Raw genomic sequence first — 27,104 nt, 5'->3', positions numbered from 1 at the left:
GGAGCTATTTTTGGAAACTGTTTCTTACATTTGGGTGCTGATTTCAAATATGTGTTCACTCTTTTTGTTGTGGCCCGGTTCGTGTTCTATTATTCGAGTATGAAATTAATTTAAGTCTTATTCTAAGCTTCTATAAAGTCTTATAGAAGTTCCATTTTAACTTCAATAAAGCTTCGGTAAGATTTCTCAGCATAAAGGAAGAGAGAATACACATTTCATTTCATTTTACTGGTAAGAGATTTAATCGAAAATATATTTGCAAAAGCTTTCATATGTAACTATAAAATGAAAAATAAGTCACATTTTCGAAATACAAATTTTTGGATTTAAAAAACAATAATTAAAATTACGTTTTTGGAAAAATTCATTTTTTAATGATTTTTTTTTAGAACTTTGTTATTAAGTATTGATAAATATATTCTTAGAAATGGCATGTTTACCAACGTTTTTTTTTTTTTGATGTTGGAAAATTTGCATGTACAGTACATATAAGAATTTAAAGTGATCTCCTCATGAAAACATGCATAAAATCAATTAAGGGGTTATACCTTGTTGTAATTTTGAAAAAAATCAAATAATACTTTTTGTGTATTTGGAATTTAGGTACATATGTAAATATATAAAAGAATGTTGTCCGAAAATTTCGCGTTGATACAGTAATTAGTAATTAGGGAAAATACGTGTTTATGATGACTTTTTAACTAAGTTTACATGGTTTCCAAAACGTTTAAACGCGTTTTTCTCGAATCTGTGTTTTGAAAGTCGGTGAGCAAAATTTCTCCGAAACGGCTGGAGTAATCGGTTTGAAATTTTTACACTATTTTCTTAGATACTTTTGTCAGGTAATGAACGAAGGAATAAGGTTTTTGACAATAATTATATTTTTTAAGTCAATTTAAAATGTAGATTTTCGTGAAAAAAAACTATTTTTTTTGGGAAGCCGCCATTTTGTCAAAAATCTAAATTTTGACTATTCCTTCGTTCATTACCTGCATTCGTCTATCCGGGAAATGAATCTTTTGGTTTTTTTTTTTTTTTAATTTTACGTGATTTGGATCAGCGATATCTTGCTCACTGCCAGGCATCTTTTTTTTTTTTTGAGGTCGTCTAGGAGATCTACTACAAAAACAACGGAACCCAATATTTTTTTAAATACACAGCGAATTCTTTTAAAACAATAAATTTGCTATTTGTAGGTACATGTATTCTTTATGTTTATTATAATTAAATGGCTCTTCACAAAAAATCCACAAAAAAGAACGTTTTTTCACACTAGTTGTAACTAGATATAACCCCTTAAAGCTTTAACGAATTTCTCTATAAAATGCAAGAAAGCTGTTAAAGAAGTCTTTCCGAAGTGTCTAGTTCATCTACTTTTAAAAGTTTACTAACCGAAATCTAACTGAAGTTCGATTAGACTCCTAACAAAGTAATCGTTAATGGTTGAAAAAATCTTAAAAAACATTTGTGATAAGAACCATGGATATTTGAAATATAATTGTCTTCCAAGTCACTTTGGTAATCGATTTTGGAACAGAGTGGAGACCACCCTAATTTAGGAAATTCGGATGTGCTGAGTTCTGCGGTGGCTACCGTTTGAAAATCTTGGGTCAGGTTTTCGAGAAATTCAAACATCTACCATTAAAAAAAAAAAATGTACAAAATTCCAATGTGCATTTTATCATTATTTTTTTCTATGTATTTACTGATTGATTAATATTCGTTTATCTTTTAAGGTCAATATTTTTACCTGTCCTTAACACATATAAATCTAGATCTATCATCGCTAAATGGCCAAGGTTATAAAGGCATTCACACAAAATAAAATATAAATAATATATCGAGTGCACCAAATTTTATTTTTTGTTTGTTTTTATTTTTTTTTTTTTTTTTATTAAAAATAAGTAAAGGGTGAAGTCACTATCGCATTTGTTCTTATCAGTAAAACTGATTAAATTATACCTGTGTCACAATCAAAAAGCCAAGAGCAACCCTTTATTTTATTTTGTTGTTGTTGTGCAAAGTAGCGTCATATTTTTTTTGTGTTTTTATTTTGGCTGACTAGTTCAGTTATCAGATATAAATGTTTGCTATGTTTCATTATCTATTAAAAAAGTTTGTAAATCGTAACAAATATAGATATAGGGAACAAAATTCCATTGTAAGAGTATTGCCTAATAAAAATACAATTGTAGGCACCTGTTTCGATGAGTATTGAATACATGTATTTTTTGTTTTTAAATAAGTACATAATAGGTAGTGCTTTTTTACTTGCGATATAGGTACTATAGGGCAAGTTTAGGATTCGTAAAAAAAATCGAACTCGAGATAACAATTTTACATGGCATTACGATGATGGAGAATGCCAAAAAAGTGGGTCCGGCAATTCTGTCTGTCTGTCTGTCTGTCTGTCTGTCTGTCCGTCTGTCTCTATCTGGAGCTGCAGCCTAAACGAGTGAAGTGATTTTCTTCAAACTTGGTAGTTAGCAGTTTTTGGTGATTCCCTAGAGGGGAAATTGAAATTTTTTTTTTATGACCAAAACTAACGGTACCTGCCATATAACGGAAATAGAAAAGTTAATTTTTTTCAAAAACGGCTCTAACGATTTTGATTAAAATTTTTGTGTGTAGTACAACACATAAGGGCCAACTTTTTAAATAAAAAAAATATTTTTTGTACCGTTATTAACGGTACCTGTCATAGAACGGTTTTTTTCATTTCTGAATATCTCGTACAAAATTAACCCGATTTAAATGAAAATTTTTATACAAAAGTGTGTAAGTAAAGATAATATTAAAATTTTAGAAAATTTTCAAAAAACGCATTTTTGGTTTTTTAAAAAATATTTCAAAATTTTTTTTTGAAAAATCAATTTTTTGAAAACGGATCAATGAAAAATTTTGAAATTTAGTTTTTATGTGTAAATTAATTATTTCTTCAAAATGGAATACCAACTTTTTTTTTGAAAAATGTTAAAAAAATTTTATATATAAAAAATTATTTTTTTAAAAAACGGCTCCTACAATTTTCAAAATTTTTTTTCTAAAAATACCTTTTTATACGAGAAATAAAATGGCATATTTGTTTTTTTTTTTAAGATATTTTAAAACGGAGTTTTATTAATTATAAAAACAGATTTAATTTTTTTATACTACTTATGAAATTTCTTCAAAATATCGAATTTTAAATTTCTTGAATAAAAAGCTTTAACATTATAGTTACTTTAAGCATAAGAGCAAGTACGTGCGACCCCAGTCGTGCAATTTATTTTTGTATCAGATACATAATTGAATGACCATAATGACTAATATGTTATGAAATTCCAATGGAATGTGTTTTTTTTGGGAGCTTTTCAATTATTATTTTTGAAATAAATTTAACAAAAATTTTTCATTGGAAAATTTAATTTAATTTTCATACTAATTGTGAATCATGTTTTTCTTGAAAAAAAATCAGGGAGGTATGGAAAAAAAATCCTGTAGAAACACTGTCTCCATCTCCACGATAAAAATATATATCAGATTGTGCTTCAAATGTTAAACGGTACCTGTATCAACTAACTATGTAATTAGTTTTTGTTTTTAAAGAGTATGTATATTCAAGCTTCCACGAGGCCACCGAAGGCTGCTGGTTCCAATTGCTGTTCCGAAAGTATTTATTGAAATGTAAGACTTCAGTTTAATAACATTTAAAGGTCCATATTTTTTAGAAGTTAACAGAAGATTAAACGGATAGCAAGTCATAAAATTCATAGAAAAACAAAATTCTTTTAAAGAATGAAAATTTTTGAATGAAAATTATTAGCAGAGTTCAGAATGAACAACCTGAGAATATGACGGGAAACATCAGTCAACTAAAAAAAGATCTACTTTTTGACACCAAAATTCACGAAAACGGCATTGACCACGTTTCAAGTTCAGTTCACAAAGAGATACAATGCAATTTTTTAAAGAAAGATATTCTAGCAATGCGATTAGATACAACAGTTTATAAGTCAAATGCTCCCAACAGGCTTTTAACTCTTTGAGTCTTTGTGGTTAGTTATCAAACCACGTTTGCAAAATTTTATATGTTTTTTTCCACGCTATCTGGGGAATTCTTTTATTGAGTATCCCGTTAGTATGCCTTTAACCTTAGTTCATGTTAATTTGTGTTTTTTTTACTTAAAGAGAAGCAGTTCGTAAAGACCTTTTTTGAAGTATTGCACACAACCTATAGGTAGATATTTTAATTTTTCATTATATTGAAATGCATTTTTAGATTCTGGAATGTATAAAAACAAAGAAAAGAAACATGATTTGTTTGATTTTCAAGGCAAATTTTAACGGCAACTACAGGTTTTAACTACCATTTTTCTTTAAAAAAAAATAACATTTTTAAAAAAATTACATGTATTTTTCCCAATCAAATAACCATAACAAATGTAATTATAATCAAAAAATGTATGTTTTATCTTTCACTTAAAAGTGTGACTGAAAGAGCTAACGGATTTATGAATTTTTGATAAGTTTTCCCATATTTTGATAAAGAATGCTAAAAAAAGTTGGCCTCGCAATTCTGTCCGTCTGTTTGTGTGTCTGTCTCTATTTCCAGCTAAAGCCAAAACGACGAAAATAATTTCCTTCAAACTTGGTAATCAAATGATTCCCTAGAGGGAAACTTTTAACTTTTTTTTAAGGACCAAAATTAACGGTTGCAATATGATCAAAATGGAAAATCTTGTTTTCTAAAAAAATATGTAGTGTGCAGGGCTGCCACCCTACTCCTTTAGCAGTAGATCTACTGCGTTTTAGCCCAAATGAAAATCTACTGCGCAGCAAAACGAATCTACTCCCCTTTTAAAAATTTTAATAGTACCTATTGTTGTCCATTTTAAGATTTCAAATACTGAGCCACGTTAACTCACTCTAAATGTATTCACTGAAAAATTCAAATGCAGCCCTATCGCGAGTTTTACGTGAACAAAACTCCAAACGAAAGATTGAATTTCACTTGTTACTTCTGAGTTGCGGGCGAAAAGTTGTTTATGTTCGGGAAACTAGCCGTATTTTTAACCCCTTGTAACCCAACATCGTAAATTTTAAATTTAATAATGTCAATTGACAGGGCTTTACCTAAAATAAACCACGTATTTTTTAAAAATTCAATAAATTCATTATTTACTTAGTTATTTCGATATTAACGGCCATATTATTCACTAGTTTAAAAAATACATCTGGATGTAAAATTGTCAAATGTCAAAAATAAATCCAAATCCAAAATAGTTATTCCGATTTTAACTATGAAAATAGTTAAAAAATAGTTAAAAATGACTATTTTTATCTCTGTGTGATAGTGAATATCATGGATTTCGATTTAATTTTGACATTTCAATTTCTTTACATCCAGATGTATTTTTTAAACTAGTGAATAATATGGCCGTAAGGGAGTAAAAAAATAAGTTTAAATAATTTATTTTTATATACAAATGCAAAAATTCAAACAAAAAACTATCTAATTTTTTTTATTTTTAGGCACTTTTCAAAAATCCAAAAATTAAAATCGCGTTAGTTTATGCAGGAAAAATATTTTTTCTGAATTTCGTTGTTTTTACACAAATTTGCTTATTTCAAAAAAAGCCAAACTTTCAACATTAACTGCCAATTAAAAACTATTGGTGCTATTTATTAAAAATATGGCGCATTATTTCGATAAAGCAATTCTTAAAGATTATGTAAGAAGCTTCAAAAGAATAAAAATATGTTTTTTACAGCTTTTGGGCGATATTTTTCTGTTTGTTACAGAAATGTCACATGGGGCTACAAGGGGTTAACTCTTTTTCAGGTAATTCGAGAAGTTACCGACATCTTTGAGCTCAGTTTTATTTTGGCTACTGGTGAAAAGTGAAACTTGCAATACCTGTTAAGATTTCGGGCGAAAAAAATGATGTGCAATGACGTGGAACCGAAGATAGAGCTGTTTTGTTTTTTTTTTTTACTATTGAGCTAATTGTTTGATTTGTGTTGTAGTAAAATATAATTCTGTGATTTGAATGTTGTTTGTATATTTAAAAATCTACTGCGGTATATTGCAATCTACTGCGCTTTTTCATGAAATATACTGCGCTCAATTATCTTTGGGGTGGGAGCGCTGGTAGTGTGTCAAATAAGGTTATTAAAAGTATCCGCTATAGAACCGTTTTTTTTATATCTAATTTTCTCATAAACGACTTAACCGATTCTAACCAAATTTTTTTTATGAAAAAGCCTTGTTATAGCCTTATACCTAATGTCCAAATTATGAAAAAATTAAAAAAAAATATTTTTGTATTAATTTTTTTTTTTAATAAAAAACTATTTTTAAAAACCGTTTCAACAATTTTTAAAATATTTTTTCCTAAAGTTCTTTATTATACAAGAAATCAAAATGTAAACCTAGTTTGGAGTTGAAAACATTTCAAAAGGTGTTTTGTAATTTCAAAAATTTTGAATGTTTAAGTGTTTTTTTTTCCTCATTTCTAATTTCTCATTTTTAATTTAACGAATTTTTACACAAAAAGCTTTAATACTCTGTAACTTTTTTAATAAGAGCAAGTACGTGGGACCCAGTTGTGCATTTTATTTATTTAAAATCTAAGCACTCAATGTACCTACTTAAGTCTAGTCTACCTATTATGAAACTTTAGTATTGGCTTAAGAAACAATTTTTTGCATAATTTCTATGAAAAATGAGTTAAATTAATTTCATGATCCTATCATTCAAGTTTTTCAAAAAAAAAAAGGGATTAAGGCACAGAATTTAATTGATGAAAAGACACTTTGATTAATATATCACAACAAAATCATGAATTTTTCATATACCTAAAACATTGTTGAAAATTGGAAAAATATTTTGTATGCCATTGTCAGGAAAAAAAAACTCTATTTTGAACCAAAAAGCTTCACTATTCTACAGCATAAAATTAAATAGAATTTTATACATCCAATCTCTCTCATACATTTACCATTAAACTAATGTAACGAACTCAAACTACACTCGATCCTTAAAACTAAGCCCATAACATTGATTAATTCCGCTAAAAATGCTGATTGTACAAATAATAAAAATAACAAAATAGACATCCTGTAATAACACCCCAGCCTATTTTATATCGAGTAAAATAAAATCGTCTATCAATTTATTTGCACTAAAGTAAATGTTATACTCGTAAAATATCAAGTTACATCATAGACTTTTTATTCTATTCAGCAGCAGTCAGCACATACATGACATTTTTGTCTGCCAGCCAGCTTCGTTCAGTTTAACTTCTATTACAATACACGTAACGTAACAATATCCATCAAAGCTCCGTCATGAACTTGTCAATACTTATTATGCACATTCGTGTACACATTGTGTCATTAATCCCATAAAAAGAAACCTAATTACGACCGATAACACTAAAGTGCAATAATAAAAGAAAATTCAGAAAAGACAGAAAAAAAAATAGAAGAAATAAAATATCAAAACGAAACTAAAAATAAAACGCACATTCTCAACGAAAGAGCGCCATTATTGATTTTTATTTTGTCTTTTTTTGTTTTCCATAAAAACAAAATGAAAATGAGAAAAAACATCACAGTAAAATCAATATTCTTTGAAAGAGAGAAAACCAGCAAAAACTGAAAACAAAAAAAACACAAACAAACAAGGCATAGAACAAAAGATATTGCTGCATAACACAAAAAACATATAGTTTTTCTAACAAAAAAACACACAAAAACAAGAGAAAATCAAGCAAAGATTTCATCTCTTCTCCTAGATTCCTAGTGTATACGAGGATAATTTCAGCAAAATATCTAAATTGAATCTGACAATAAAAAGCATCTAGATCTTTTCATTTTGACAGTTCGTTCAAGTGTGTTCAAAAACAACACACACCTACTATTCAAACCAGAGAGAGTAGAAAAAAAATAGATATTATATTGCACATACGAAGATAAACATCAGACAAACAAAAGACACGAACCAGCAGCAGCATCCAGAGAATGTATGAATAAATTCACTCACGTCCTGCAAACAATCAGTCAGTGAGTCAGAAATCAATTACTGAATCCCAGGCTCCTCTTGGCTCCTATATACATAGCTACCTCCGTTTTGGTGCTGAAGCTGATATCATAGCTGCCAACTATATAGCCTCTCTCTCTCTCTCTGTGTGCATGCAGATGACCAAAATCACTCATGCGATCGAATGAAAACTAAATCTCAGCAACAAACAAACCTAGAGAATTGTTTTGTATCTCATTTGTCAACATAATACTACTCCGCACAAAAAACAGTAAACAGGACCGAAAAATCACCGAAGGTCAGAAACATCAAGAGAAAACATCAAAAATATTGAATAAAGGGTAGGAATGGAAGGGGTAAGGGGATGGGAGTCATAATGGGGTGAGAGTGAGTGGGCGTCCGGCGTAATTTGCAAAAAATAAAGATGTGACCATTCTATTGGAAAATATATCTCATTTGATATTCAAACTTGTTGTATTCAAGAAAATATGGTCACATCGCTCGTACATATATTCTTAACTTCCGTAACTTCCTTAACTACTTTTATTATTTAATTTATCTACTAAACCTTGAACGGAACAAAACCATCAAATTCGTCAAAAATAGACTGAGATTGTCTTCAGTAATTTCCAAAGGATTTCACCTTTGGGTTTTTGGTAATTCTAATAAATATTATCATTTTAATTAAATTTGGCCACCATTTTGGATCTAAGTTTTTTTAAAAATAAAAATTATATCAATTTTTCCATAATTATTTTATGTTTGACGAATTTTTTGATATTATTAAGAATGTTGCAGGTCAACAAAGTTGTAAATCTTATATTTTTGTAATGCATACATACTTTAGAGAAAATAGGATATGTTATACAAATATCAAAAAGCTAGTGTATAAAATTGATGTTTTGACGTCTTTTGAAAATTTGACGTCTTTTGAAAATTTTACGTCTCTCTTTACGGCAAGGTTTAAAATTGAATTTGTCATTTTTTATTTATCAATTGCAGTGCTTTTTGAAAAAAAAAATTCAAAGAAACCCTAAAGGAAAAGCCGGATATCGAAAAATCAAAATTATCATTTTGTAAGGGAATTCGAACAATATATTAATTTATAGTGATTTAAATTAGCTAATTCCCACTGATTGAATCGATGAAACAGGGTTTATTGCAGTTTTTTTTTTGACAAACAGAAATTTCAAAATTTGAATGCAGAGCTCTGTTCAGGTTTCTGAGATATCGCAGAGATTCTGAGACTCGACTACTTATTTTTGTTTGAACATAAAAAAAAATAGCGAAATCATAAACTGTCAGATTTCATTGAAGGCTGGCAAAAAAGTCATTAAATTTTAAAATCTCAGAAAGTCCCTAAATGATTTCGAGGTCGAAAAAAATTTAACTTTTCATTTAAAAAAATTTTTAAGGACAAAAAATGAGCTATTTAGAAAATGTTTCAAGACAAATTTGAAACCCAAAAAATTACGCTAATTGTTTTTTTTTTTTTTAACCAAAATTTCAAAATTCTTAGAACCGTATTTTGGTAGATTTTTCTAATATTTCAACTTAGATCATAATGTCAAGTTTGAAAATTATCTAAACTTTCAATGTTTTCAACCGGTAGGGATGGTGAAATGTGTTTATCGTAGGTCAAGGTAAAAATAATAAGACTATTATGTTAAAAGTTGCTCTTATGTTAAAGCTTTTTAAAAAAATCATAAAAGAATTATTAAAGAAATTAAAAAATAATATAAAATTTAGTTTAAAATTTAAGTTTTAAATGATTTGAAGTATGAAATATGTTATTTGATTTCTTGTGAAACCAAGAATTTTTAGAAAACAAATTTTGAAAATCGTTGGAATCGTTATTTTTTAATAAGTTTTGTATGTAAACATTTTCAAAAATTATTTAGAAAAAAAAATTTGGTATGCCATTAAAAAGTAAATGTTTATCGACACATAAAAAAAGGTTCGTTTTCAAAAAATTAATTTTTTCAAAAAAAAAAAAAAATATTTTGAACATTTTTTTTTGATAAATTTTCTTAATTTAAATATTAAAGTTCCTTAAACATTTTTGTACAAAAATTTTAATTTTGAAAGTCAGACATTGTAAAAAGTGTAAAATGTGTATGTTTACATGTTATACTGGAAGAAAATACAAACAAAATAGCCGTTGGTTTATTGGGAACCTTCAGGAATTTCCTTCCATTGAAACTTGTAACGAACAAAATTTGGAAAATATTGAGCCATTCGCGGATCTAATTTTTAAAAGAGGGGGAATTTTTGATTCCTGATATCAATAAAACGAGTGCTTTCACAAAAATATTTCAGCTTCTACAATCTACATCTTGGCGTGAACAAAATGTTTTTAGAAGTAAAATTTCTGGCTAAAATCCGATAAATCTATTATTCTGCAAAAAAGAAACACTTCTCGAACAAAGATATTTCTATGGACTCCGTCAACTGTTAAGTTTGTCTTAAACAAACTGATTAACCGACAGACAGAATGACAGCATTGTAGAACCTACTTTATCATCGTAAAATCATGTCTGATTTTTATCTCAAGTTCAATTTTTTTTTTTTCCAATAAAACTGAACATTAGGGTGGGTAAAAAAAAATCGAAATTCGTGTTTTCGATTTTGTACTCCGAAAAATCGATTGCTAGACACCTCTAGAATGTATGTACACACCAAATAAGAGCTCTATATATTAATGGGAAAGTCCTCAGCTTCGCAGTTTTCCATTTTTACATCAAGCTTCTACCAAAAAAAAATCAATTTTTTTATTAATTGACTTTTTAGCAAATTTTTTTTACATATTCTTGTAGAAAATCCAACGCTCTACAAAAAAGGCCTTATTCACTTTTTTCAATTATCAATTAGTAGATATTTGAAGTCCAAAAATCGAGAAAATCATTAAAAATTCGTTTTTTGTTCTTAATTTTGTAACAAATTGAAAAATTATAATCATCAAACGCGCATGACATATTCTTGTAGAAAACAGATTGCTCCACAAAAAAGGTCTTATTAACTTTTTTCATTAATCTAACCATTCTAAAGATATTCGAGGTTAAAGTTAAAAAAAAAATTATAAAAACAATTTTTACTTTAAAAAAATTTCCAATTCACTGAAACTTCATTATTTTCAAATTAACAAGATGTTTTCTTGTAGGGGCTTAAACGTTCTATACAAAAAATTGATTGGCATCAAATTGATTGCTTTAATCGTTTAGAAGATATAGAATTGGTGAGGTTTTTGAAATCTTTGCAATACAAATCTAAAAAGTTTATTTTGTTAAAATAAATTTGTACACTGCTAATTTAATTTAAACTAAGAATAAATAAAAAAATAATAGAACTTTGTTGAAATGAAAAAAAAAATTAAAATTTTTAACTTGTTTAAACTTAAAAATAGAAAAAAAACTGATACTTTAATTTTATATTCTAATTGCATTATTTCAAAGTAAAACCCTTTCTACACAGTAAATCCTATTTTTTTTTATAAACAAAAATGAATAGAAACATTATTTCTAAGTTTGTGTAAACTTTTCCTTTCAACAAAAATGTTAACAACAATTAACTATAAACAAAAACCTAACTGGTCACACCAATTTCAAGAAAAACCATTTGTGCATATTCAATATATCTATCTTTTCATCCTCACTCTGGTCCACAAAAAAAAAAAAAAACAAAAAAAAAAACTTTAAAAAAATATTAAAGAACGGATGTTGAATTTATTTTAAATTGCAAGTGTGGGTGGCAAAAGTGTGTATTATACTCGTGTGTACTCGTATCTCTATATATACTTCCTGTGTGTTGTTATTCCTTTTTTTTTCATGCAAATATAATGCAACTGGCCAATCTCTGTGTGTATGGATGGAATGGAGGGTGTTATGTGTGTGTCCAAGCAAGTGTATCCTTTTCTGCCAGTTGGGAAATTTATTTTTCTTTTGGGGAAAAATTGTATGTTTTTGTCCTTTTGTATCTTGATGCTTTTACATATAAAATAATATATATTTTGTCATTTTTTCTACGTGTATATTTTTTTATGTTGACAAGTAAAAAAAAAAAAAACTTTGTCGATTGGTTGAGGGATTTCAATGTCGAAATGAACTCATCATTATCATCAACAACATACAAACTATCCATAAAGGACAAAGTTGTATATTTTATGTTTTCTTGACGAATTTACAAATTTTGAAATTGTAACTTTTTTTTTTTAATCTAACCAACCACATCAAAAAGAACCAAAAACTCGTAATAAATAAATCGTATGCAGTAGTTTAAAGCCATGGAAAGTTTGGCTTTTTTTTAAATAAGTTTGAAGCACTAGATTCCATTTCGTAGGCAACTCCTTTTGCTCCTTTTTTGCATGTGAAGAATTCCAATTGCACTTTATTTAAATTTTCATTTTTACGATGTTTAAAGTAAAAGTGTTTTATTTTTTTTTTGTTAAAAAAAAATAAAAAAAAAAAACTTTATACTAAACAAATACCGTTCTAGTCGAAAACTTAGTCGGGCGTTTAAATTTAATTGAATCAACAACAAACAATGAATACGAAAGCAAAAAAAAAAAAAATTGTTTGAAAAGCAAATAATCGTCAGAGTTGTAGATAGATAGAAAAATGATAGAAAAAAAATTTATTTCGGAAAAAGCAAACAAATTTTTTAAGTTAATTTTTTTTGTATCTATTTTGTTTTAAAGCGAAAAAAAAAAAACGTATCTATCCAACAAATGTTAAATTATGACTGGACTTACTTAACCGAACCATTGATAAAGTATCGCGAAACACCTTCGCTCGATATTCGAGATTGTGTGTGAGGCAAAAGGCAGCACTTGTTTGTATCTATAAAATGTTAGTGAGTGAGTTGTGGTGGTGGAAAGTCGCTCTGATATAATTAAAGGTACTTTTGTCAAGTGTATATTTTTTTTTTCTTTCTTTTGCGCTTTTTTTTATTTAATTTTACAATTTTTTCTTTTTGTAGTTAAGTCTTCTTTCGTTTTTTTATTTATTTTCATCATTTATTTTGTTTTGTTTCTTAGTTTCTATTTAATATTCTGTAGATTGAGATACTTTTTTTTTTTAATAAATTCCGAAAGCTTTTTTGTCTATCAGGGGATCTTTGGAATTATTGTTGTTTTTTAGACTTCTCATGATACATACCTCTCTGGGCAATTCCATGGTAACTCACGTTACATTCACAAAAATTTCCGATACATAAATAATTTTTTTTTTGTTAATTTTAATATAAATTGATACGAAATTACTATCCATGAACGGAGCATAACTATTACCTTCATAATTAACAAAAAAATGTTTCTTTAATTAAAGTATTTGCTTGGGACAGATAAAAGTATGATGGTAACTCACGTTACAAAAATCGGACACGAGATTTAAGAGTCCGAGAGTATGAAGTTTTTCTGCGAAATTAAGAATCTTAATTTGTTTTAAATGAAGATTCCATACATAAAAAATTACAAACTTTTAATATTAGTGACAAAACCAAACATTTATTCGATATTTCGAGGAAAAATTTTAAAATGTTTAGGTAACTCACGCTACATTATTTTGGTAACTCATGTTGCCTGCGATTTGTGGTTCCAAAAGTAAAGAAAAGATGCATTTTCACTCAAGTTTTTTTTAAATCGAATATTGTGTAACGAAGCTTGCTTAAATGTTAATTTATTTTAGCAATCACGAGGGTATATTGTTATCGTCACTATTAGATTCATCCAGTTTTCTGTGGGCTTGTTTTTCCGTCATTTTCATGTGAAATTCTTCTGTAGTTGGCAGCTTATGCTTTAAAAATGCTTTAAGATTATTTATTCTCCTCGAATTTAATTTCTATCCATAAGGGAATACAACAAAGAATCTTTTCTTGCAACTTGCATAAAGTGTTACCGTTTGTAAATAGTAATTTGCTATTACAAAAAGTAAAAAAAACTGCATAATTTGTTCAAAATTCGTGTCCACTTTTTCATGGAATTACCCCTCTCTTAATTTATTGTGGGAGAATATTTTGTGTAAGTTTTGGAAAATTATAAATAGATCGAAAGGGGTAGGAATACACTGGAGGCAGAAAGTATTGAATCGAGTGATTTTTTTTAGTCTTCATTTAGATACGTATTATTTTTGGCGTGAAGTATGTGATTTTATTTTGGGATTAAAACAATTACTTAGAATATATTTAAATAATTGATTAGTGATGGTAAGGGAATAATTACTATAAAACTGAGTTCACAAAAACTCTTAGGATATTGCTTTAAACGAAAGTAATAATCTCTCCTTTACAATGATTTTACTTTACCTATTATTTTTTATTTCATCATTATATATTTTATTTTTATTACATAATGTGGAAGTTCTAGCTGATAACAATGGTCTGCAAAATTTAACTTTTTTTTCTCCTTCAAATAATTTTTTGATATTATAAAAGATTAGACTTTCCTGAATCTAAATCTGGTTTCAGAAAAATTCTATCAGGTACCATTTTTGTAAAAATGATTTTTGAAAAATGTGAGTAGTTTCTAAAAAAATCACCTTTTTAGATTCATTTGAACTTGTATAAAATTAAAACTATTTATCGCATTGAGCTCAAATTTGGAGGACTTATTCTTCTTTTACGTTCATGTTTACTCATTTTTTAAAATACTGATTGAAAAAAAAAGCAGACATTTCGAAATCCTTCACTTTTTAGTAAATCCTACATGAACAAAAGCACCTTAATTAAGAAAAATGTAAAATATCAATCCCCATTATATTTAAAAAGTCAAATATGTAAAGAAAACCAAAATAAAATACATTAAACAAAATTTTTACGTGTTTTTTAATTTTATATACTATTTTTCTATTTAGAAATATCTTATTAATTTGTAATAAACCATTCGATAAACTGCCTTGTAAAACTTCAGATTTGTTTATCCTAGAAACAAAAGTATACTTTTCTTATAGTTTTTGATGTGCTGAGTTAGAATCCGAAGTCAAAAAAATTCTATCACGTGAGGATTTTGAGATATTCGCATTGAAGTATCACAAAACCAAGTTTTTTCTTAGAAAACGTCAAAAAAACTACTATATCTCCAAAACCAGAGCTGACCAAAATTTTTTGAGTTCGGATTCAAAATCAGCACACTAAAGTCCATTAGAAAAAAATACTTTTGTTCTAGGGAGAAAGATATATTAATTTTTAGAGATCAGTTTCTTTATGGTAAGATATGCCAATACTACTAAACTTACTTAAATTAAGATATCTCGGAGAAGAAAAGAGATATTGAGAAGATTGAAATTGAATTTAAAAGAAAAAAAATAAGTTCTTTCATAAACCGTATCAATTTTATTTGAAAAAGATTACATTGTGCCAAAATATTTCTTCGAAAACAGCAAAAAAAAAAAAATGGGTTTTTGAGATTTTCTAACGGGAATATCTAAAAAGCGTGACGTGCTAGGTCAATTCTGACTTCAGATTCGGAATGAGCATACAAAAATCCTTTAGAAAAGTATAGTTTTATTCAAAGGAGGATTTAATTGCAGACTAGTGTAATTTAAACTATTATTTAGTCACTACTGTTGTTCAAAATACATATTCAAAATAACATATTCCCTAACTTTTCTGTTGGCAAGTTTTCCTGACCCACTAAAATATTTTTTGTAAATTTTTTGTGACCATTCATTTATCAATAAAATTTGATTTAAAATATTTTCTTGATAATAGTTTCAAGTTACCGCCTTTAGACCGAAAACTTTTGGGGGCAAAAGCCAATACTCCAACCCAATACGCCAAAAAAGGATTTTTGGTAAAAACGGGTTTGGCACGTTAAATGGTGTGATTTTCCAAAAAAAAAAACGTGATTTTTGCAAATGCAAAAACACCAGCATTCAGTTGGCCTCAGGATTGGAATAATCGGCTTGCCGCCGATTTCTGAGGTCAACCCTGCTAACCCCACAGGTGGATCAATAGTGTGAAGCAGATAAGTGGGATAGTTATGATCCCCTCGACATCGAGATCATGACAGCAGCGCCGAGAAAACAAAGAAAAAGATCTCTTTCTGTTTATTTAAAATAATTTAGTTGTATTTTTTTTTTATTGTATGAAAAATTTTCAGAATTAAAATACGAGTAGGTATTAGGGTGTTTCTTAAAAATCAATTTTCGAAATTTTAATGGGACACCTTTTCATTTTGTTCTTCCTGCCTTTAATATAAATTGGGTAAAATTTGGTCCAGTTTACACACGTTCTAGGGGTCGCTACCACAATTCAAAGTTTTGAACAATACAAAAAATATTTTTTTTTTTTTTCCCCCAAAATTTTAAAATTTGTTATCAGAATTAAGTACTTTATATTAAATCTTTAGCTGTTTTGAAAGAAATTTTGATAAAAAATACAGCGGAATAAATTTTTTTGAATATTTTTGAATTCGACATTTTTTTTTTTGTGTTATTCTGTAGAATAGCTAACTAAGTGATCTTTCTTAATTTAAAAATTCAATGTTTTTATCTGATTGTTTATGAGCCTAATATCTTTATTCGTCAGACAGTTAACTGACTGTTTATTAAAAGATTGAAAAATCGGGTCTTAAGCGTAGATACTTTGTATTGTAACAAAAAAGTTTTTGTTGAAATTGATCTTTTTTTTTTACTTAGGTAAATCTTTAGTGAATGGTAGCGACCCCTAAATTTTTATATTAAAATCGGAAAAAAATACCATATACTATGCTTATATGGTAGAACATAATGCAGGGGTGTCCCATTAAAAAATCGACAAAAAAAATTTTTCGACCATATAAGAAGCACCCTAGTAGGTATTTATAACTACATATTGTTATCTGAAAATTCACATTTATTTTGTGTTTTTTTTTTTTTTAGATGGTGCGTTGTTCTATTTGACGAGCCACATGAATTTTCGTTTTCATATATTGTTGGAGTTCTTTAATATATACTTTTTAATGTCATGTAACATTATTTAATTCTGAAAATCAAATCCAAAAATTTCTCCGGAGAGCCTTCAAAAAATGATTCACAACAAGTTTGACTGACACAACCCACTTTTTAGACATTCTCTATCAACGTTAATCCATAGGTATACGGATTTAATTTTTTTTTTGTTAAAGACTATACTTAGTTGTCAGTTCAGTACATTAATGCTTACTAACGACATTAAAAATAACTTTAACCATACGAAATATGTTGTATATGAATTTTAAAGTTCAAGTGACCTCAACTCCAAATTTATAAAGCGTTTCGCCCAGGTACGACAGTGGGCTCATCAGTTAGATCTGTCGTACCCTTACTAAGACGCCTTATTTTGGTCGATGTTTACCGACTCTATATAAAACTCACAGCATGAATATACTGTGAATTCTAATATTCAAAGGAAATTTGTTTAAATTCAGACCTTAGAAAAATGTATGCCCGTGGTCAGGCTGATATAATAACGAAGAAAAAAATAACAAAAATAATAAAAATTATTTAAATTATTTCTATTTTAAGTGGAGCGATTGAATGTAATTCAATTTTAAAGTTCAAGTGACCTCAACTCCAAATTTATAAAGCGTTTCGCCCAGGTACGACAGTGGGCTCATCAGTTAGATCTGTCGCTAATTTCCCCTTATTTAGGCCCTAAACTTTCGATCTGGGGGGTGTCTCCCCCGAAAACATCACTTTGGGAAATAACGGACGCCCTAATGTACATATATTTTTCACTTCTAATAAATTTAAGCTTTAATTATATTTTTATTATTATTTTTTTTTAATAAAAGGCTTTGCAATTTTAAGCAACTTTTAGCATATAAGATTACGTGGCTGTACGTATAATTTTCTCGTTGTTATTGGTTCTGAACGTAGAGTGCCAAGCGAAACCTACTACAGTCACTGTGTCGTCAATTATTCAACGATTCTTTTGTTTTCAATATTTAAACCTCATATTAGATTTCTAAGGTAAAGCCTAGGCTAAAAATCTGTTTCTGGTTTAATCGAACAGAAACACTTAATCTTACATTATATTTTTGTCAATTTTGTCTAAAGGCTAATTTCTTTGAAATCAAAATCCCTATTTCATTACAATCTCATTATTGGCTATAATTTCTTTTGTCAATAAGATAATTTACTTCCACTTCCTACTAAAAAGTGTGTGAAAACATTACTTTCCTCTACCACTGTTTCGTTTAATTATAATTAAATGATGAACCTCATTATATCGATAATTGAAGCGTTAACATACCTTCAGACCTGAAGAAGTGCGCGCAGCGGCTTTACAACTTTTGCTTATCATCACATAAAAAATGGAAAAGCGATTAATGCCTATCATTAGGTAAAACGCAAAAGATAGCTAGGTATATGCTATGTAAATGTATGTACTCGTATAGCTTCTCAAAAAGTATAGCTTTTTGAGGCGACAACTTTTTGCTAAACAGGTGGTTAGCAGGTGTATGTGAGAAAACTCACTTACGTTACAGAATCGTGCAGCAAGCACACCTCCACCCAACATGCCCTATAGCTATAGTAGATATACATCTAACGAAACCTACCGTAGACGAGTGTTATCATCATGTCAGGTCTCTCTGAGCAAAGCACGTAGTTATATTTAATAGAATGTGTTTGGTTGTGTGTCATCACATATTCATGGCTGTAGTCATAAAATATAACTAGGATTTCAAAGAAGGGGTTATGGATGAGGTTAGAATTATGTCAACAAAAGATTGAGGTATTTCAAATCTTTCAAAACTTTAAATATGATTTATTAGTTAATGGTTGTAAAGGTTTCATGGGTTTGAAGTATCATGGAAGAGTTTTGAAGTATCAATTTGACGCATCAATTTGACGTATGGGGATCAATATAAGGCACATACTTTTGACATATTTATTTACTTTTGTTAGGAATGGCTTTTTAGTGTCAGAAATAAAATGCACTTGGTCTTAGAATTAAAATTGCTGAAAATTTTAATAATTTTTATATACAAATTTGGTAAATGTATTTGAAAATAAAAAACAATTTTAAAAACATAAAATTCGTTCTTCAAATGAAAAAAATCAACTCTTAAAATGAAATTGAGCTCCAAAAGAAGTATGCAGTTTAATTTCTCTCATAAAGATAAAAAAAAAAAGTTTTATAATAAAGTTGGTGTGCCATTTTGAAGCAATTATTAATCAACACCAAAAACCGAAATTTAAAATAAAATCAATGTCCCGTTTTCGAAAATTCGATTTTTCAAAAAAAGAAAATTTAATTTTTTTTTATTAGAGAAATTATTTCATTTTTAATTAAATTTTTGATTTATATAAAAATTTATTATATATACCTAAATGCTTTAGTTAAAAAAATCGTTGAAACCAAGCAAATCGTTTCGAAGAAAAGCAGATTTTAAAAAAGTGGTAGTATGGAAGGTACGATTTTTGAAAATAAAAAATCTATCAAAAAAACTATTACATACTTGAATTTTTTTTATCAAAATAGTATGAGACTTTTTTGAGTAAATTGAACTTCTTTAAAATTGGAATATGACAGGTACCGTTATTTTTGGTCCAAAAAAAATCAACTTCAAAAATTAATTTTGAAAGTCATTATTTATGGTATCCACCTGCAGAGATGGGGAGTAATCAGTACATTTGTAATTAATTACTAATTAATTACAATGCAATTACTCCACTAGTAATTGCATTGTAATCGAATTACTTTCCCATTACAAAGGAAATGTTATTCGAAATGCAATTACAATTAAATTACCGTGTAATTGTATTGTAATTAAAAAGATGAAATTACAAAGGTAATTGCATTGTAATTAAAATTGTAATTTTAAAGTAAATATATTTTTAAAACAAAATAAAACCAAAATCTAAACCTTCAACATTTCAAAGAGTGATGCTAAATGATAGCTTGTGTCATGGGCCTTCGCTTTGCACATTGTCAGATTTAAAAAAAATCATCTTCCATGTTAAATCGCCACATCATGCCTATTTTTTCAGAATCGGGCTTATTTTTTCTTTACTTTTAAGTTCTCCCGGTTTAAGAACGCCGCGACCTACAGGGATGGGAGTTGTACCCAAATGTAGGTAAGAGCCCATGCTACCTTTTTTTTCCATTTTTTTTTCAAAATTCCGAGATATAGCCGTATGTGGCAGGTTGCATGTTGCAAGTGGCATGTTGCATGTGCCAAGTTGCATGTGGCAAGTTGCATGTGGCAAGTTGCATGTGGCAAGTTGCACGCGGCAAGTTTCAAATCCATTGTTCCTGAAGTACAAGACAATACTTCAATCGTCGCTCCCATTGAAAGGCTTTTTTCATTTGCGGGCATAATAAATGCGCCGCGGTGAAATAAGTTATCGGACACAAACTTTGAAAAGTTTGTTTTAAGTTTGTTCAAAGAATTAATTATAAAAAACGACTCTAACGATTTTGAAAATTTTATTTCTAAAAATGCATCGTAATTAAACAAATCAACCTGGATACTTGTTTTGGAGCTCAATTATTGATCTTAGATGCTGTTTTATTCCTTTAAAAACTAATTTATTTTTCTTATATACTTACATTATTTAACTATTTTCTATATAAAAGGTCTTAAACGTTGAAGCAACTTGAACTCTTAGAGCAAGTTCGTGCATTTAATTTTTTTTACGAATGCATAACTTGATATATTATAGTACCTACATATATCGCAAGTAAAAAGGTGGGTTTGAACACTTTCGATACCCTACTTAAGATACGTCCCATTTGAATTTTGGATCAAAACTGTACCTATTCACATTCAGCAGCACTGACACTGTGGAAAATTGTGAAACAGATAGACCGAGAGCCGACAGCATATTTTGGCCGTTTTCATATAACCGAAATTCGAGTGTGCACATATCTAGATATGCACCACAGTATATCAACGGAACAAGTCTGGCAGTGATCTTTTTCAGCTTTCCCTTGCCAGACGCATCCAAAGTGCAGCAAAAAATCAATTTTTGGCGTTTTGGTATAACCGCATAAATGATACACCAAAAAATCATAAAAAATCCCCTGATTTCGAATCTGTGGGTACCGCAAGTTTATTTTTCAGCTTTCCCCCCGCCAGATCGCTTTAAAGCATTTTTAAGTGCATTTTTCTAATAAAAACTCAGATTACTTATTTTCTGTTAGGTATAACCGTATGATGGTAACAAATTAATATTCTATGTCTATTCCAGGTCTAGAAAATATAATTTTAAGCCAGCTATTTTTCAGCCTTCCCTCTGCCAGACGCATCCAAAGTGCAGTCAAAAATCAACTTTTGGCGTTTTACTAGGTATTATACCAATAAATGATACACCAAAAAATCATAAAAAATCCCCTGATTTCAAAAATGTGGGTACCGCAAGTTTCTTTTTCAGCTTTCCCCCCGCCAGACCGCCTTAAAGCATTTTTAAGTGCATTTTTCTAATAAAAAACCTAATAGTTTACTTCTGTTGGGTATAACCGTATGATGGTAACAAATTAAAATTCTATGTCTATTCCTGGTTTAGAAAATATAAGTTTAAGCCAGATATTTTTCAGACTTCCCTCTGCCAGACGCCCTTAAAGGTTTCCCAAACAGGTTTTTCCATAGAAAAAACACCTAGTTTCTGTTTTTTTCTTATAAAATTGAAATAATATTTTTTTGTTTAGAGTAACCATATGATGGCCAAATATTAACTTTCTCTGCCTTTTCCTGATTTAGAAAATGTAAGTTTAAGCCAGTTTTGTTTCAGCCTACTCTCTGCCAGACGCCCTAAAAGGTATCTCAATAGTACGGGAAAGTTAGATTTTGCTATATGGGGCATGGGGGTCTGGGAAAAAATCCGAAATGCATTTTGTCTTCAGGGATTGAAAGAGCATAAACCCAGGGATCGAAAGAGTCTAAAACCACACCGAAAAAAAAAATTGATAATAACAGCTATCAAATTAACATTTTTCAGTGACAAAAGTCGTCCAACAATTAAAATATCAATTTTGATATTTTATCATATCATTTTCACATTTTTTAATTTCAGATGGGATGGTGAAAATTTCACTTTGACAATTAAAATATCATTTTGACATTTTTTTACGTTTAAGTGGACAGTGAAAATTTCACTTTGACAATTAAAATATCAATGTTGACTAGATTTTACGTTTTAGTTTATTATAATGAAACCTATTTCTTTCTTTTTCTTTTTTATTATTTTTATTATTAAAAGAATTTTCTTTCTTTTTTCAAAACATTACTGAAAGGGAATATTCTTTACAAAATAATGATCATATTATTTTTTCTATTATAGGTGATATAATTGTTTTGTTATTTTCTCCCAAACTATGTGAAGTAAAATCTTAGTGCCGATCAAATTTTATCAGTAAATCATACATTTTACTTCGAAAATACACAACGCGCCTTTTAATTAGTACACATTAAGAATTTTGTATTTAATATTTTTCAATAATTTGGAATGAGAAATTGATATGAAAAAATGATAATAAAATATCAAAAAAAATTCCAAAATGTGACATTTAAATATCATCCTGATAATAAAAATGTTGTTTTAACATTTTAAATATCATTAAACACATTTTATAGAGCATTTTTGGCTGATATTTAAGAAATGTTAATTTGATATTTAAAAAATGTTAAATTGATATTGGTTTTTTTTTTCGGTGCACATTTTGTACAACCGCACCAAGAATCATTTTGTTTGTCCCTATACAAAAAATTGCAATTTTTTGAAGTTTTTTGCCTACAGATCGAAAACGGTCTGTCAAATCGAAAAACCAATATTGTAACAAATGAAGGTAATTAAAAGATCTACAACTTTTACAACGAACAAATTTTTTTTAAAACGCTCAAGTAAAAGAGATATGACAAAAATAAGAAAATCATTTTTTGACGTGTTTAAAAAAAAAACACCCTAACTTTTAAACCAAAGGGATAATCGAAAAATGTTATTTAACATATATTGTAGAAAATTAAATTATTTAAAGTTTTTCATACATTGTTTTTTTTTTGTAGGTTCAAAAATACGCGAGTTATGTGAAAAACCAAAATTTGAATTAAAAAAAAAATGGCGGCCAAATGACTCTTAGTGCGATTGAACAAAATTTGGTTTACGACTCGTGTCTTTATGCCTTTCGAGCCCTGAAGACAAAATGCATTTCGGATTTTTTCCCAGACCCCCATGCCCCATATAGCAAAATCTAACTTTCCCGTACTATTGAGATACCTTTTAGGGCGTCTGGCAGAGGGTAGGCTGAAACAAAACTGGCTTAAACTTACATTTTCTAAATCAGGAAAAGGCAGAGAAAGTTAATATTTGGCCATCATATGGTTACTCTAAACAAAAAAAAAATTATTTCAATTTTATAAGAAAAAAACAGAAACTATGTGTTTTTTCTATGGAAAAACCTGTTTGGGAAACCTTTAAGGGCGTCTGGCAGAGGGAAGGCTGAAAAATATCTGGCTTAAACTTATATTTTCTAAACCAGGAATAGACATAGAATTTTAATTTGTTACCATCATACGGTTATACCCAACAGAAGTAAACTATTAGGTTTTTTATTAGAAAAATGCACTTAAAAATGCTTTAAAGCGGTCTGGCGGGGGGAAAGCTAAAAAAGAAACTTGTGGTACCCACATTTTTGAAATCAGGGGATTTTTTATGATTTTTTGGTGTATCATTTATTGGTATAATACCTAGTAAAACGCCAAAAGTTGATTTTTGACTGCACTTTGGATGCGTCTGGCAGAGGGAAGGCTGAAAAATAGCTGGCTTAAAATTATATTTTCTAGACCTGGAATAGACATAGAATATTAATTTGTTACCATCATACGGTTATACCTAACAGAAAATAAGTAATCTGAGTTTTTATTAGAAAAATGCACTTAAAAATGCTTTAAAGCGGTCTGGCGGGGGGAAAGCTGAAAAATAAACTTGCGGTACCCACAGATTCGAAATCAGGGGATTTTTTATGATTTTTTGGTGTGTCATTTATTCGGTTATACCAAAACGCCAAAAATTGATTTTTGACTGCACTTTGGATGCGTCTGGCAAGGGAAAGCTGAAAAAGATCACTGCCAGACTTGTTCCGTTGACATACTATAGTGCATATCTAGATATGTGCACACTCGAATTTCGGTTATATCAAAACTGCCAAAATATGCTGCCGGCTCTTAGACTAAGAGACAAATATTGATAAATTGATTATACACAATTTTTTTTTTTTTTGCTTTCCTCTCAATACGTGGTGGTTCCGGTGTTGTGTGGTGAAATGTGGATGTGTGTTTTGTGAGGTTGGCAGACTCTCTTGGCAGATGCCTCACTCTCTTTTATACAACCTCCCTCATATACAATGCGTTCGCAGTAGCGTTCGATAGCTTCCACCACCTGTATACGTGAGGTGAATCGGTGAAAAAAGGTCGATGATTTCCTAAGAGTAATTATAATGTGCACAACAAGTAGTAGCAGAGTTGGATACTGAGAGTGTATACGAGTGTATGTGGATGGAGAATGTGTGTGGAAGAATGTGACCTAATTTATGCATATCGCATCTGTCGGGCCTCCTTGTATAGTATCTGATTGCTAGTAATTGGAGCAAAAATTTCATCTTCAGTTACACATCACAGGGATATGTGTGAAAAATAGGCAAGCGAATGGGATACGGATAGCTCAATCGATCATTAGATGTGTGTTGTGTATGTTGACTCACACCACACGCACCGACATCACCTCGTCATCGTTGTTAAACCGTCACCATATCATCGAAATATCAACTCTGTTATGGTGTTATTATTATTATTATCGAATAAAAGAGAGATGCGCGCCGAGCAAAGGTGTGGTTCATTGAAAAGGCTTCATTAATAGACAAAGATACACCAACAACAACAAGTATAACGAATTTGATAGCAGTCAGCATATCAGGCATCGATTGACGACGGGAAAGTGCGTTCGATTGAATTGCAAAAAATGAAAGGATGCCGTTCTTAAAGTATTGGAGCGTAGTTTATATACCGGTAAAAGAAAATTAAGATGCAAAGTATCTACGTAGTCACAGGTATAATATTTTTGTGTTTGGGTGAAAATTTGGGATAGGGGAACAAGGTGGATGGTATATTTTATCATTAAATCGTCAAAATTTGATAAGGTCAAGTGTGGGGTCACATCGATTACAATTTAAAATTGAAGCTTGCACTGAGGAGGAATATACTGCTCCTATAGCATAATTTAAAAAAATTAAGTAGGAATAAGTTGATTTTTGGTGAAACGCGAAAGGGTGTTTTTTTTTTTAAGTTGAATTATGTGTGAGAAAGGTTTCATAACAGTTTATTTATTAAAAGTTGGTTAAAAAGTTTCGTTTGCTATAAATACTATGAATCTAAAGGGTCTGCAAATTTATCTTGAGTGAAAGGGTGTTTTTTTTTTTGTTTTTAAGAAAAGATGAAATGATTGAAAACTGAAAAAAAAAACAAAAAAAATTGATACCCTGGTAAAAATTGGTAGAAATGTTTCATTTACGACAGAAACCAAGAGTCTCTTAGTAGTTTATAAAAATAATTTAGATGAAAAGGTGTTTTTTTTTAAATAATGTAAATCCTCGATAAGTGAGATAAAATCAATGGCATAAATAGCACTCTTAATAAATCTTTTAAAAATGTTGTATTTGTTATAAGAATAAATTTATACATTTTTTCCATGTGAAAGGGTGTTTTTATATATAGGTGTGAAGAAAATGTGGGTTACTTGTTAAAGATTAGGAATAATAACACGGTGTTACAAAAATGAGGTTTTAAAATATACGCGGGCAGAGACCTATCAGGTTTTGTAGAGCTAGTCGCACTGAATATGAAACGGTATTTGAAAATCCCCTAACACCCCCAAAATCTGGAGTTACGGGCAAAAAACAGTTTTTTGGACCTTCACCCATTGAAAAAATTCTAGCTTCGACAATTTTTTACCCATTTTCGATTTTTTTACAGTTTCTGATAGAAGATAAATATACCTTTCCCCTATTTTTAACTTTGAAATCGATTATTTCAAAAACTATTGGTAATATTATATTGATTTAAAAATTAGAATCAAATGCACAATTTTGCCTTTTGGAAATGGTATCATTTATTACTGTAAGTGTTGCCGTTGTTTTTTAATAATTTTTTTTATTTTGATAATTTTTTTTAGAAAAATGCCCCTCCCACCTAAACGGGGGGAGATAGACCCCCCTCCCAAAGAAAAAAATGTTTGTATTGAGCTCCTCTACAAAAACCTTTAATCAAATCCTGGCGCCCAACTTATCCTACTACGTGCCGAAACAACATTTTTGTTCTATACCTAAAAGTTCGAATTTCTGTATCTGGGTTGAAATCGAAAAATTTTTTTTCTAAGCCAATTTTGAAGTGATTTTCATAAAAAATACCTCGATCAATTGGGAAATAGATATTGTTTTAGAATATATTTTTTAAATAGCATGTTGTTTTAAAAACATATACTTTAAATTGATGCCGAAGTTGGGCAAATGACAAAAAAAATTGAATTTTTGAACTTTGACATCTTATAAATTCTAAGTGGTTTAACCGAGTTACATGTTTTATACATTGTTAAAAAGGTATATTTATCTTCTATCAGAAACTGTAAAAAAATCGAAAATGGGTAAAAAATTGTCGAAGCTAGAATTTTTTCAATGGGTGAAGGTCCAAAAAACCGTTTTTTGCCCGTAACTCCAAATTTTGGGGGTGTTAGGGGATTTTCAAATACCGTTTCGTATTCAGTGCGTTTAGCTCTACAAAACCTGATAGGTCTCCGTCCGCGTATATTTTGAGTGTTACACCGTGTAATGGTAACCTATTGAAATTCAACAATTATGTTACATTTGAAACTTCTTAAGTGTCTATAAGAATATAATGGTTAAAAGGGTATTTTTTGAATTCGACAAAAATTGATGTGCCACTCTAATGAAGTTGGATATTACCGTTATTTGATTGAAAGAAAGAATAAAGGGATTTCAAAAAATATTTTTGAATCGAAAAAAAAATGAGCCTCTCTATGGGAGCGTGTTTTTTTTTTGTTTGACAAAAATAACTTCGAATCAAATTTCCCTTCAAGTTTTTTTTTTACATTTCCTTTGCTTGAAAAAAAAA

General features: G+C 29.2%; 1 protein-coding gene across 18 annotated transcripts in view; it reads right to left on the bottom strand.

The window, feature by feature from the left end:
- The window catches only part of LOC129913044 (protein lap4), a 335,223-nt gene that overhangs the window by 165,527 nt on the left and 142,592 nt on the right, over positions 1-27,104 (bottom strand). Inside the window, exon 1 of one of the 18 annotated variants that reach the window (XM_055991423.1) lies at positions 12,510-12,636. The exons of the other annotated variants lie outside the window; for them this stretch is intronic. The gene's annotated coding sequence lies outside the window, so the exon portion shown is untranslated. Of the gene's footprint in view, positions 1-12,509; positions 12,637-27,104 lie in introns of those variants that run through there. 18 annotated transcript variants of the gene reach the window in all.

The sequence above is a fragment of the Episyrphus balteatus genome, chromosome 3 (assembly GCF_945859705.1).
Source record: "Episyrphus balteatus chromosome 3, idEpiBalt1.1, whole genome shotgun sequence".
Lineage (NCBI taxonomy): Eukaryota > Metazoa > Arthropoda > Insecta > Diptera > Syrphidae > Episyrphus > Episyrphus balteatus.
Note: the sequence above shows the minus strand (reverse complement) of the source record. Positions and strands in the feature narration are given on the sequence as shown.